Below are 14,617 nucleotides of genomic sequence, written 5' to 3'. Positions count from 1 at the left end.
TCAGAAAAACAAACTATTTATTTAAGACAGGGAGCCACGAGAGGGGAAGATGGCAAGACCCGATCTACCAGAAAGGAGAGGGCATAAGAGTGAGGTCTTGCAAGGCTCGGTCCGTGATTCAAGACGGTTTGAAACCTATGAGGAATGAAGAGAACAAGGGAGTCCATCAGGTCAACAGCAACAATATCTGACCCAAACATGCAAGGCAATGAACAGCAGGGGCGAATTTGTCAGGCTGGTTGGAGTGGGGGTCGGTGGGAGGGGGGGGGGCGGTTTGCAAGATGATATCACGGGCAAAATGTTGCCCAGGTGTGTTTTGTTGACCTAATAACCAAAAACTAATAATTTCTTCCTAGGAAAAGCTGGAGTATGTCGATTTTTCATTAAGAAGTTAACCTCAAGGGGGGGGGGGGATGTGACCCCCCCCCACAAAAAAAAAATCCGCACATGATGCAGAGCACTCGAGTATACACCAAGAAACTGAGGGAGAGGAGGAGACGAGAGCATGTGGGGACGTCAGAATACAGAGCTCTGGTTGGAATGATTAGAGGGTAGACCTAGCTGCCTTTGTATCCACTGCACTCGTCAAAGGCGTTTGAATGTGAAAGCCATACGCTGGACACCAGCGTTCCGCGTTCTAACGTGTTCGAATGAGAGAACAAAACGCTGGATGCCGGCGTTCCATCTTCAAATGTGTTCGACGAGTGCAGCAGAGACAGAAGCTATCTTTGTCTCCACTGCACTCGTCGAACGCATTCGAATGCAAAAAGCAAAAGCCAGACACCGTCGTTCCGCATGTGCAGAACAGATAAAGGCAGCTAGCTTTAGGTCTACCCACTAATCGTTCCAATCAGAGCTCTGCGTTCTGACGTCCCCGCACTCTCGTCTCCTCCTCTCCCTCAGTTTTTCGGCACAGAGTTCTGGGAGTTTAACACTGGCTAGCAAAAAATCCAACAGACAGCACCACATCCACAAAAAAATACTTTCTTTGGCCCTTCCCAAAGGTGTTCTAAATTGCATAGCATTCATAGGATCTCTTTGCACCCTACCCGTCGCCTAGAGTCCACTTCAGGACTCCGGGCGACGTCCACTTGGAGGAGGGACCGTCCCGTGTGATCTGGCTGGTCCCTTGAAAACAGGAAATGTGCAGGGAAGTGTGAGAGTAGGCCAGAAGGGTGGTGTACTCTCCCCGACATGATACAGAACGAGCAGGCTCGAAGCCAGACGACTCTGGCCGGAATGTCTGCAGCTTACACCTTCTCAGGGGAGGGAAACCAGTGGCTCTCGCAAGTCACTCGGTTTTTCTCTAATGATCTTGTCAAGACTTCTTCAATACCCGTATCAAATAAAAGCGGTCGTGCTCAGCAGCGTCTGCTTGAATTTTATTCGGAGACCGTCTGTTAAAGGGACCATGAAATGATTTTAAAATCGAATTTCATCCACCGCACGTCATAAAAGGTGTGAAAAGAAACACAAAAACACAAAAATAGGGAGCCAAAAAAATTATTTGCTATAGAACTTTTAAAAGAAAACTGGACTCTTTTGCGCCTTCTTTCACTACGATGCATCCGCGGAAACGGAGCACGTCAGTCGAATCCACGTCGCCTATTGGGTAAGAGCCTACCTCACCAGCACCGCGATCGTAAACAATAAATAGCCGGCGAATGTTTCCTAAAAGTTTTGTTAAATAATATTCAGATCCACATTTTGTAGCATAATTAGAGATGTGTGGCGAAAATTGCCAAATTTGATAATGCTGAGAGCCAAGCGTCATCTATCGTGTGGTAAACGAATCAACTACTGCGCGTGCGCAGTAGGGCAGCTTGGGTCGCGACGACCGCAACGACCGACGAACGTTTATTTCCTTTGATTTCCTTCCTCTCAAAACTACGACTGACTGAACGTTTATTTTTCTACGTGTTCTTCTCGCGCGTGCAGACTTCAAGCAGCAAGAAAAAAAGTACTTAAAACAGACCACGACGAACAGGAACGCTGGATCCACAAACACCCGAGAAAAGCGACTCCGACGAAGCGAGCTGCTCAAAATATAGGCCTAGCAGGCACTCCGACTCGGCGCAGCGTTGCTTCGTTGCAAGACCGTCTGGCGTGCTGAATGGAATATGCCCGCGCTACCCTTGTGGACCCTTCCCGTATTATAGTTTGATCGCTGACCTCAATTTTAGATTAAGAGGTGAGGTCAATCTCTTCCCATTGTTTTCCGAGGCAGTGTTGACGAATACTCGTCGAAAAGGGACTCTCGCCGATTCTGTCTTCTTGTTTTGTGTGATATAGAGCTGAAATAAACGCCGTATGGATTACCTTCGTAACACCATATGTTACGTACACGGTATGTTACGGTATGTTGTTATTGGTGTGCCATTTTTATTCTGACAGACTGCACGTCACTGTGGAGCTATAACCTTTCTTTGCCGAGTGTCGCATCACAACGCGAATACAGCACTTCCATCAAACGCGCGCGTCCGCTCAGAGTGTGAACAGGTATTTACGTGGCTCTTGCTGACACTCGTAGTTCAAATGTATCTTTTTTAACGTCAGCTCACTCCTGCACCTCCGAGGCCGCGAAAAACGCCGCGGCAATTTGTTTCCATCTACGTTGCTTTGCAAACGACTGACACTGGCCGCCTTTTACCAACAGTGACAGTTGGGTTGACTTCTGGAGTCTTTATCGGAAGACTCGCTGCACTTCCCAACAGGCATACCGGCGTATGGGACTAGTCCCATGCTGTCGCTGTAACGCAACATATCTAATTGAATTTCACTCAGCTGCGATGCGGCGATGAGAGGCGCCGATTCAGAAAATACGTCGGTTACATCAGCGCTGTAAAACCTACCGGCGTACCCCAACTCGTCGCCGCTAACGCTCCCATTCTCCTACTGCCGAGAGAACTTCCGGTTCCGGAAACAGCGTACGTCACGGCTTGTTTTGCGGTCAGTTGGAGAGAAAGAAAAAGTCAATATTTCATTAATTTTTTGTGTAGAAGTTAATAAACCGAAACGAAAACGGATGCCTGTTCGGCATTCAGTGAACATTGACGGTTTAATGTAAAAGTTATCTGGGAAAAAGTAAAAAGGTCATTTCATGGTCCCTTTAATCAATGTCGGAGGCAAGCGCAAGAAGGAGGAGAGGTACCATGTGAATGTGCTGAAGTATGTTGAACGTACCGAAAACGTTACCCGGGGGATGTCCTTTGTAATGGAAGCACTCGACGAAATCGGTGACGAAATGGCGTGTTTTGATGTACGGACCCGAGAGAACGGGTCAAGCGGAGGGCTGAATGTGGATGCTGAAGTTCAGGCTCACGAGGTTCAAGAACTGGACGAGTTGGTTCGGTCCTACGGTGATATCTTCGACGATAGGCCAGGTAGAACCACGAGATCCCAAAGAGCGCCGACCCGATTGCGTCGAAAGCGTACAGAGTTCTGTACAGTATCAAGGCGGGGGTAGAGGAACAACTGAAGGAAATGGGGCATCATACGAACATGGACAAGTCCGTGGGCATCCCCGATAGTATGCGTGAAGAAGAAAGACAACAGCATGAGGATCTGTGTCGACTTCAGGAGGCTGAACGTGACAACACAGGATGATGCCTACCCCATGCCTTCACTCCCTGAAATGATTGAGACTGTGGGGAGAGCCAAAATAATCGGCACCCTTGACATGTCCCAAGGCTACTGGCAAATCGGTTTATCAGAGGAGGCTTTTTTTAAGATAGCATTCCGTACGGACACCGGCTTGTACGAATTTACGGTGATGCCGTTCGAACTGAAAGGAGCACTGGCGACATTCCAAAGGTTGGTGGACGACCTCCTGAAAGAGCACCAAAACTTCGCTCGGGCATACTTAGATGACATAGCGGTGTTCAGCAACATGTGGCAGGTGTTCAGCAACACCTGCTTCATTTGTGCACCATCCTAAAGAAGTTGCGTCAGGAAGGCCTGGCTCTAAAAAATAAACAAGTGCCAGTTTGGGAGGCGGGAAGTGCACTACCTGGGGCACGTGATTGGGAATTGGCAAGCACAACCTGACCATGATAAGATTGAGGCCATCCAGGCGATCGAGAGGCCCTACACGAAGACAGAAGTCCGTTCCTTCCTGGAACTAGTTAACTTCTACCGGAATTTCATTGAAAACTTCGCGGAGCTGGCCGCACCGCTGACCGACCTCCCACACAAGGCTGAACCGAAGCAAGTAGTGTGGACGCCGTCATGCGAGAGCGCATTCGGCGCACTGAAGGAGAGAATATGCAGCAGTCCAGTGCTGTGGAGCCCAGACCCGAGTCGACCCTATATACTCCAAGTAGACTCTAGCAACAGGGCGATCGGGGCCATTCTAGCTCAAACTAGCGAGGGTGTCAAGCACCCCGTTGCGTACGCCAGCCGTAAGCTACTTCTTCGTGAGAAGAAGTATGCAACAATTGAGAAGTGTCTGGCAATTGTGTGGGCCATGAAACATTTTCATGTGTATGTTGATGAACAAAATGTCACAGTCCAGTCGGACCACAACGCGCTCCGGTGGCTAAACAACAGCAGGCAGGACAATGACCGTCTACAAAGTTGGAGCCTGTTGCTGCAGGCCTACCAGATTAAGATAGACTACAAACAGGGTTGCTTGCATTCGAATGCGGACGCCTTGTCGCGTATCTATGAGCACTATGATCAGAATGTAGTGCCCTGCCAAGGCTTGCGATCTGCTTCTCCACTGAACATGTAGTCGCAAAGATTTTAGAGCGCAGCTCTTAGGGGCCCGTTTCCAGCCTGAGCGGCGTCGCCGTTGGCGTCGGCGTCGCCGTCGGCGTAACCGCGCCCCTCCCTCTCCTCCTCCTCCCCCTTCTCCTCCCCCCCTCTTCTTTCTCCTCCCCCTCCTCCTCCTCCCCCTCCTTCTCCTCCTCCTCCCCTCATTGTCCGGCTTGAGCGGCAAGGAGGAAAGCAGTAGGAAGGTGGAGGAGGGGGGAGGAGAGACGAGGAGGCGGAGGCGAGGGGAGGGGAGGAGCTTGAAGGACGAGGAGGTGGTAAAGGAGAGGGAGGGGGAGCAGGAGGGGAGGAGGACTAGCAGGCATGATCACGAGGGAGGAGGAGGAATATACCCTCCACTCCTCCTCAAGAGCTGCGCTCCAATTCGGCGTTACAGGAAGTTGTAAACGGCTTTCACTTTTTTCTTTTATTTTTACAAACCTGAACGTTGAGAATGTGAAAAAATAAAAGAAAAAAGTTTATTGTATTTAGAGCATTTCACTTGTGCGTGTCTGTTTCGGATGCTTAGTTTTATAGAGCAGCATTACAGGAGGAGTTGCACTGTGCAATGAAAACAATGGGCATTTCGTGAGCAGAGGCTTGCAAATCTTGTTTTTATATGTTATCATTTCGGTTAAAGGGGCGTGTTGTGCAATTTTGTACCTTTTGCCTTCATCGGGGGTTCGAGCATCTTTACTACACCTTGCATGCCCCCTCCCGGGGTCGATGGGCCCCAAGTGGAGGCATCAACGTGAACATTATAACCTTACACCTGTTTATATAGAACTCCGCATATAACTTCTTTGCCTACAAAGGTACTTTGTATTATTTTAGCTGTCCTTGACGCACATTGTGCCGCATTATGCCAATGATGGCATGTCCCATCCCATGTTGTCGACCTTTCGAGGTTGTACGGGGAATCGGCTATTGTAAACATGAGAGGTATATTAAGGACTTGTAAATGCGCTTGTAGGGGTCTAAGATTGGAATGTTTACAGAGTCAGCGGTGGAGGGCCGTTTTGTTTTGGATAGCGCCAACTGAACTCATTTATTACTTTGCTTGTCGGGATATGTGTAGCCCTACCACAGAGACGAGAATGCATGTTAGAGGGAGAGAGTGAAAGAGAGAGACGAGGGTAGCTATGTTGGGAGTGGGAGAGTTGAGAAGGGGGAGTTGACTGAGAGACTTGAGAGGAGACACATCGAGAGCGATGCAGCAGGAGTTGAGATAAAAGGCCCATCAAGAGCGATGCGGAAAAATCGAGTGGATAAAGTGCAGGGGTGTCACTTAGAGAGTTAAACGGCAGAGGCCATCGAGTTTTGAGAACTAGCGAACTCTAACTATGCTGTAATTTTTGTGTATAACACCTGCATATTAAGCCAAGTCATTCAACCCTAAGTCTATGATCCCGACATCACTAAAACCCTTGACTGGCAATCGGCGACAACGACGTCAGCACAGACCCGAAGACGAGCGACTTCATGTCACGAGACGAGATGAATATAAACTTTACAGACCAGATAAAAGTGAGTGACGCATTGGCTAACGTTGCGTCTTGGTGTCATGAAAATAACATGAAGATTAATATTAACAAAACTCAGTACATGCATATTACAAAAAAAAAGAACTATCTAAAATTTTAGCTATGAGGTTGCTGGCATAGGATTGACTGAAGTAGACAGTTACAAATATTTGGGAGTGATTTTGTCTTGTGACCTTGGGTGGAAAAGGCATGTACAGTATGTTAAGAAGCGGGCAACTAACAAATTGTGGTAGCTGAGGAAAACGCTGGGTAAATCTCCCCCTTCCGTTGAAATTCTTGCTTATAAGACAATTATTAGACCTGTGTTAGAATATGTGTCTGGAGTGTGGAGCCCATGGCAGAGCACTCCGGTCAGAGAACTCGAAGATATTCAATTGCTAGCTGTGCATATAGTTTTTTCAGATTTCAGACAAACTATGTCTGTGACCAAATTTAAAAGGAGAGCCAATATAAGCCCGCTGTCAAACAGAAGAGAGAGCCAATGTTTAAAGCTGTTCTTTCAGATTTTCAAGAATAGTATAAAAATTGATAGCGTGATTTACTTAAAAACAAAAAGTTTTTACTCGGATCGCTTGCATCACTCACAGACCGTAGCCCCTATTAAAGCTCGAATAAATAGCCATAAACAATCTTTTTCTGTGCATACAATTGATTTTTGGAACAGCCTTCCCGGTGATGTTATCGATATTGATTCACTTTCTTCTTTCGGAAGAGCCGTAGATATTATTTTTCAGTGCTAAGATTGCATTTATTGCTGTTATGACATTATATTTACTGTCTTTGTTTTTTATTAGTTATTACTGCTGTACTGTTACTGTTATTACTAGCAATACATTTGGTTACTGTATTACTGTTAATATTGATTGATTTTCTTCTTTCGATTAAGTCGTAGATATTTTTCAGTGCTAAGATTGCTTTTTGTTTAGAACTGTTGTGTTTATAATTTGCAGGTATGACACTGTATCACCCCACTCCTGCCTTGGCCCTATATTGGGCCGGCAGTAATGATAAATAAATAAATAAAATAAAAAAGTCTGTGTGGCAACAAACTGAAAGAAAACTTGAAAATGAAGCACAGGTTGTCGATTGCTTGCTTCACAGAATAAATAGCCCAGCTCGCGTCCGATTTTGTTGCCCGTGGGACGCAGTTTCTTAGCAGACAATCCCCTTTTTTTCAATTCTCGTTCCTTATGGCGGAAAAACCCCAGTCGTCTGCTCTTGTTCCCCTCCTGAGTGATGCATGACGGGAGTGCATTCTGGTGCACACTTGATTCTCAAGGTGCAGCGAGTGCATGGACGTGTGGAGTGGCGACGCCGAAATGAACGCGAGGAGTGTCGGCCGAAACAAACTTGCTCCATGTTGCGAGTGGGTACGCATGGGCACGAGTGCCCATGCATACATGTAGTCATACACTGTGCACGAGCATGTGGCTTCGTCTTTTATCTTGTTTGCGTGCAGAAGTGGCTTCAACGGCATTGCAGAAATTACACTAGCCTTGACAATAAAGTACAAAAAGGTTTACGCCAAGTCTAGGCACCGTTGCAAGATCACCGATCCAGGAAACCTAAACCGAGCCACCACTAAATGTGTTCCGTTTCAAAATGGTGTAATTGGCAAGACTGAACCGCCACCAAATGTGCTCTGTGGTAGAGCACAAAAGTACATCACCAGACATGAGTGTCCAAAATATACTTACAATGGCTAGCGGCGCCTCATAAAAGTCAAGCAATGACCCTCTGCTTGGCCACTTAAGCCACACGCAGTGCCGTGCAGGGTACAGAACGGCATCCACGGTGCAGTGATCCAGGGTCCCGCCCGTAGTGTTCCGCTGCTGCCTTGGACAAGGTGAAAGCCAGCTCATTGATGTCATGGTCCCCGGTACCTGTGGTGTGTAACCATTGTGTTTAAAGGTTATACAGCCACCGACCGATATTGCAGACCCGGTGGGGATCGTGCAGAATTCCGAATAATTGAGCAGTATGAAAAAATGATTTTAGCCTTAAAATACACTTTATTATTACGACTTAAAACGCAAAGTTGCTGCAGCAAGTGATCGATGGTTTGATGTACGGCATGGTACTGTATGGTACTTCGCATTTCAGCGAGTCATTTTGTCACTGTATACAGACGAAAGCATTCGGACAAGTTACGCGCTCACGGCTGCACAATGCTCACCAACTGTAGGGCGAGTCGGTAGACTTTCCCCTCGGTGAAGGGCAAAGTCCGGTTTGTAAACGCTGTGCCGCTGGAACAAATGCGCGCAGATTGATTGCTACTTCTTTGGCGATACAACCGCTGCCTTCTCACGTCGACACACGGGAAATACTGCAAACAAAAGCAGACACCGTCATGACTTCGCAAGGTAAAACCGGAGAGGCCAAGAGCAGAAGAAGTGCTTAGAGTGCCGACATGCTACGTGGCGTCAGCAACGAAAACCTGCCATTTAAAAAAAATATATACTAGTTTCTAGTTTCTTAGCAGACATGACGTCAGGACAACTGACGGCAGCGATTGGCAGGCGGTGTGCATTCTTGCCACTGAATTCATAACCTGTCACCGAATGTAGTTTTTAAACATGGCAGATATAATCTGGCCTGTTTTCGTCCACAATGCTGCCGTGTAGTCTGTCGCATAAATTATTTTTGTTGCTAAGGGGCAATTGGGGCTTTACGTAAACATAGGCTGGACGTGCGTGTGGGAAATATAACATGAATGTCCGCCCCCAACATTGGCTCTTCAAACAAACTGACAGAAAAAAAAAAGGCCAATATGTCAACATTTTTGGTGGCTGTCGTGTCAGATTGAAGTATAAGTAACTAGTAAAATAAAAATAAATGAAAAAGCACATAACGTAAGGTGTAAATAAACTCTATAGATATAATAGCAGTCCCAATGATTTAACAAAGAGGCTGGCTTTCTCAGAATGCCCCCCTCTCACTCGAGTCCGTATTGAATCTTAATATGAAGTTGCCCCGAAAAAGCTGCAGAAAATGCACATACTGACAGAGCCCATAAAGACCACACCTGCCTTTCACATGGCCTTTTGAACTAGATGCAGTACAGGACGCAGAACGGTACCCATGGGCTAGCTGCAGCTGTAGCCCAGTGCTTGTAGTATATTGCAGCTGACGGAAGGGAGAGAGGCCAGCTCCTTCATGCCGTGGTACCGGAAAAAAAAAAAAAGAGCCGCGCCTTGAGTATTTCTGTGCATCCACGAAGCCAATCTGGGACAGCAACGACAGAAAACTTCAGTAACACAGTGAACAAAAGAGTAGGCATGCAGGCGAGCTGTGAATTGTGAGCACAGCTAAAACCCAAGGCACAAGAAAGCAGAAAGGAAGAGGCCTTTCCACTTCCTTGCATGTCGGGTTTGAGTCTCGCACGGGGTAGTAAAAAGCAACAATACTGGTTCCCTAGTCTTTTTCTGCGTCAAGAAGCCTTGGAACAAAGAAATCCTACTGGTTATTCATCTTGTTTTCTCGGACGGATTATAGTGCACGGTGCGGAAGCAAACTGCCTCAAAGGGGCTCAACTCACACTTCCAAGAAAATGATTGGCGAGCAACCTCTCCATTGTGTACTACGTGCACTGTACGTTTTAAGCAGGTCCGTTTTCTGCTAACACGACAGCGGTAGGAATGTTACTTGTGTCGAGCTGGAGAAGCCATAGCGGGGGCTACCCCAGCTACGCCCACGCTGGCTCTTATGGCGGTTATGTGCAACGCAGACAGCTTTTCCCATTTCAACCGAGTGCCTAGGCAGACACAGAAGCAGCCACATAAGACAATCGAGGGAAGACGCAGAGTTGTACAGGCTAAGAGGGAACGACATAGTGTAGCGAGCTTTTTAGTCCAGGCGATTCCTCAGAGAAATGCAGTCGGCGGAAATGTAGGTCAGTTGTTCTTGCCATTAATTTAGGTAACGAATGCAAACATTATACTATTTTGCATCTTTTTCTACTGCAATGCTAGTCACCCGCAACGAAAAAACGTCACAAACTGAAAGAAAGTCTGGTTGCATTGTTAACACGGACACCAAGTCCATCAGGAAAAGCCATCTGTGCCATCCACCTGTTCATAAGCGAGCTGGAGTTCATCAAAGCACAACCGAGACTCTCTCAGGAGTATTTGGTTCCTTGTCACTAGTTATAGAATGCAAACACAGTGCAGCGTTGATTACTGTCAGCGCAGCCTTGCCACTAGCACTGCTGTCACTCGGGTGGCACATATTTTGCTGGCACGACATGGCCTGCGAGCCACATATATCCCTAAAAGAAAGCTGCATAGAATGCACTTACCGTGGCTAGCGTCGCCGCCCAGAGAGCTTGCACAAACCCTCCACATGACACGCAGTACAGTTCAGAACAGAGCAGCACTGGCTAGCCAGTTGCTGCGAAGGCTTGCGGTGTCTTGCTGCTGCAAGTCACCTCTTTCATGCCTTGTGGCACCCATCAGTTTCAAAACAAACGCTGATGAACCGCGACCAGCCATGACCTGTAGCACAAGGGGGAAAAACGTGTGAATGTGCAGTCTCCTATCTGTTTGCTTTTGTCTAACGTCTCCGAGTTTTCTTTGAGAAGAAAACAGCAATGACACTTCTTTCACAGTAATGTGCAAAAGAAACAAAAACGGCTCGGTTATTATACTGTCTCATAAGTTGTGTGCAGCGAACGCACGGGTGCGAGGGCGCAGCTCTGCAGAATGTTCTTTTTGCGCGGGTACTCGTGCAAAAAAGGCGCTTTTTATTGTCATGTGCTCGGGCCTGCGCCTTTGCTGCACACAACTTATGATACAGAGTGTATAGCACGCCTCCGTGAGCACTCGCGTACGGCGAGAAATCCATGATATCCAGGGTACGATAGCAGGAAACCTCGCAAGGGTGCACGAAGCTGCAAGTGCGCCAGAATGTGCAACTGGAGGTGGTGATAGAATGACATAGTTTGAGAATATGAGGTTACTTGGGTCAAAATATAGAAGCGAAAAACGTAACTTCCTTGCCGGCTGATGTTAGGAGCCATCGGAGCACGACCAACTATTTGTTGTGATCGGGGTATTACGATCGGACGCGGGTTGGTAAAGATTTGAAAAACCCGGAAGAATAAAACCTGTAGGGGCGAAGACAGACAGCGCAGTTCCTTGTTGACATGGGATGTAATATTAAACACATTATTCCGTCGGATCAAACGTTTTTGTTTAATCAGGCTTATCTCGGAAGTCTGCCGGCAGGTCTGGGGTCGGAGGCATGCGGTTTTTAGAGCTCTTTTGGCGGGCTTTCAGCTTTCTGCGATGCGTGTTTTAATCGTGAGCACAGGCTCAAACAATAGGCAGCGGCGCCAAATGTATTTGAAACGAAGAAGCAGCTCGGACGCGTGGAACGAACACATCGAAATCACATCACAGGAAAACGTAAACCACTCACCTTTTGTTCGACGATGGTTCGCAAGACACGATTCAAATCGACGACACTCGATTCGGTCACGATATTCAGGTAAAGGACGCAACAACGTAGGCTTGCCGTTCCTAATAACTACATAAATACGACGATACGACACGATATCAAACAAAGGAGTCAGAAAAACGCAGTCTGTAGCGCAGAAAACGCGGTTACCCGGTTGCAAAAAGCAAGAAAATAAACACAAAAAAAAAGTAATACGTCAACAAAGTAAAAATAACAAAAAGTTTCCTCGCTAAAAACCGTGACGTCACAGAAAACAAAACAAACAAAAACAAGCAAAACAAAATTTTTTTGTCACGTGACGTTATATTTGTGACGTCACTTCCGGTGACGTCGGGTCACGTGACCTGCCATTATTCCTCCTCCGAATCGCTCGTTTGAGGAGACCGCGTCTGTTTCCGTGCTCCTATTGGTCGTGACGTCACCAAATTTCATCCAATAAAGTGCGCGCCGAAGTTTTCTCTAGTCGCCGGTCGGCTGTGTGCCGCAGTGTTGCCAACCGTAGGGTAATTACGCTACTTGTAGGGTATTTTAGGCATTTTGGTACATTGTAGGGTTGTAGGGCCGTCCGGCCATTTCCCTGCCAAAAGTAGGGTATTTTCAGACGTTGCTTCTTCAAGGGCAAGCATAATACAAAAAATTAAGAAAAAGCTGATGTGCAAGCTTTGCATAACTTTACAACGCGTGTGCTGCCACACCACGACATCATGCAAAACGAAAGTATCCAAGTTACAAGACGTGCTAACAGAGTGCACCACACGAAAAGCTGGATTAAAGTCCCTCGATGTTTTTTCTGGAGAGTTTTGGAAAGCTGGAGCAAGTGGGAGGGGAGGCGGGAGGAGGAGTAGTTGCGCATATGGAGTTTGGAGCCAGAAGAGGTATCTTCCCAGTGGAAATGTTCCCGCCAATTTTTTTTCTGATGACTCTGGTCCATCCGGCGGCCTTCGTTACACCTGCGAAACACGTGGCACCGCGGGCGGAACCAGGCCGAGCCCACCAGAACCGGCAGCCACCTGTTCAACTGGACTTTTCTAGGCGCTGGCGTGCGGTGCGCATGCTGCAAATAACCATAGCGGGAACTACCACTCGTGCTGGGAGCTTTTTTTTTTTGTTATGGCGCATTGCGATTAACTCTCCTTACCACGCCCATAGAGCGCTGATCACGGATGATCGACGAGTACGGAAACCGATTTCAAACTCCCGCGGAGCTTCCTGGCACGTTGTGCAGTCGGTAGGGAGTTTGAAGACTGTCAACCGACTGCGCAAGTAGTTGGGACTGGAGGCGTTCACTTGAGTGAACGACGTTTTAGCGAACAAAGTCGAAACCATCACGTTTCATCGAATGACACTTTAGCGAATACGAAAGAGCCGCCGGTTTCCTATCCTCCCCCCGGTGTAATAGCCTAGTTTGTCGAAATATTACCTTAGTTTGACGAATCCCTAGGCGGCTCACCCAAAGAATAAGCTAATATACCGTTCCGATTAGCTTCCTTGTGTAATGAGCCGCCTTGTCTGTCGCCGCGAATGCTGGTCCCACGCAGCCCAGTTTTAAATTTGATGTCAAATCAGCTAAACATGTTGGTTGGGGATGTCTGTGCGCTCGGAGCAACACTGTTGTGCTGATGCTACACAGCGCCAAAGCCGCCTGTATACTCTGTGCCTGGCAGACGGAGGGGAGAACAATAGCGGGCACCGTCGGAAAAGTCGCGCGCTGCCGCCGCTCCCCATCGTGGGGGCGCCACCAACGTTGCTGCCGTAGCAGACGACGCGATAGACGCAACGCGATTAGAAGCGCTTGCAAGCCATGCCAAAACGTTTAGAACACGGGTTTTAGCTCCCTCAGGCACACGGTGAGTATAGCTACACGATCCGCACGCGCTCGCCTTGCGTGTAGGAAAGATTCGAAGTAAATAATAATAAAAAAATAAGATGCCAACGACCGCGCGTGAAACGTTCTATTTCATCTAGACCTTTTCTGTAACAAATTACTGCTGCTGAAGCCAGCATGTGCTGCGCGCGTACACAGTCCCCGCATACACCTATACTTCGTCTCACCTCAGTATGGACTATTGTTAGCCGCGCGTAGTAAAAGCGCGAGCTAGTCGCTTTGAAATAAGCCACGGCGCTGCACGAGCGCTCGTGCAGCAAGTGCTCTAGTCAAGGCAGTCAAGGCTGGCCGCTCGCGCTAGCACAGCCTTCGCGGTTAGTCAATGCTAGGGTGAGACGAAGTATAGAAGCTTGGGTAATTTAGCACGGCATCCTTTCTAGCCGGGTTCTTTCCGTTTAGTTCTGAGCAAGGCTCTTGTGTAAGCCCTCTGCGGTTTTACAACCGCAAAAATAAACCTGAACGGAACGAAGTTGAGGCGTGCCGCTATCTTCGGGTGCCGTCGAGCAATCGAATTTGAAGTTAAAAAGTGAAAGCATGCAGGCCCTTACGATAGCACTTTTAATACTTGAGTTTGTCTCAACAAGTATTAAAAGTGCTAACCATGCATGACAGGTTATTTTCGGAATTTTCGCGCACCAAGATCACGAAGTTCAAGCAGTGCGCATGACCGCAGTGGTTCTTTAAACTATGTGCACATCACACAAGTGAATTGATTAAAGTAAAGTATAAAACAAATGTAGTTCTGCATGTGCCTTCTAGCATTTTCTTTTTGGTTTTCTTTGAATACTTAGGACAGACGTGTATGAATCGGAAGCTGGAATATTTCAAAATGCTATACTTATCCCTCAATTGCTTTATGGGTATGAGGAGACGTACCATGTATATTTGAGTCCAATAGTTGATAAATCAAAATGCAATGTTTATTTTTATCGTCTCGAGCACTGTTTTCAATGTGTGAAACACTTCAAAGTAGCTGCTC

At 47.4% G+C, this 14,617-nt stretch overlaps 1 long non-coding RNA gene across 1 annotated transcript; it reads right to left on the bottom strand.

The window, feature by feature from the left end:
- On the bottom strand, positions 1-11,930 carry LOC115330824. Its single transcript, XR_005798879.2, has 3 exons — positions 11,715-11,930; positions 7,994-10,789; positions 1-135 (listed from the first exon to the last, which is right to left on the bottom strand). It is a non-coding gene; the product is annotated as an uncharacterized LOC115330824 (long non-coding RNA).
- Between the last annotated feature and the right edge of the window lie 2,687 nt (positions 11,931-14,617).

This window comes from Ixodes scapularis, unplaced genomic scaffold (genome assembly GCF_016920785.2).
Source record: "Ixodes scapularis isolate PalLabHiFi unplaced genomic scaffold, ASM1692078v2 PGA_scaffold11__112_contigs__length_91849675, whole genome shotgun sequence".
Taxonomy (NCBI): Eukaryota; Metazoa; Arthropoda; class Arachnida; order Ixodida; family Ixodidae; genus Ixodes; species Ixodes scapularis.
Note: the sequence above shows the minus strand (reverse complement) of the source record. Positions and strands in the feature narration are given on the sequence as shown.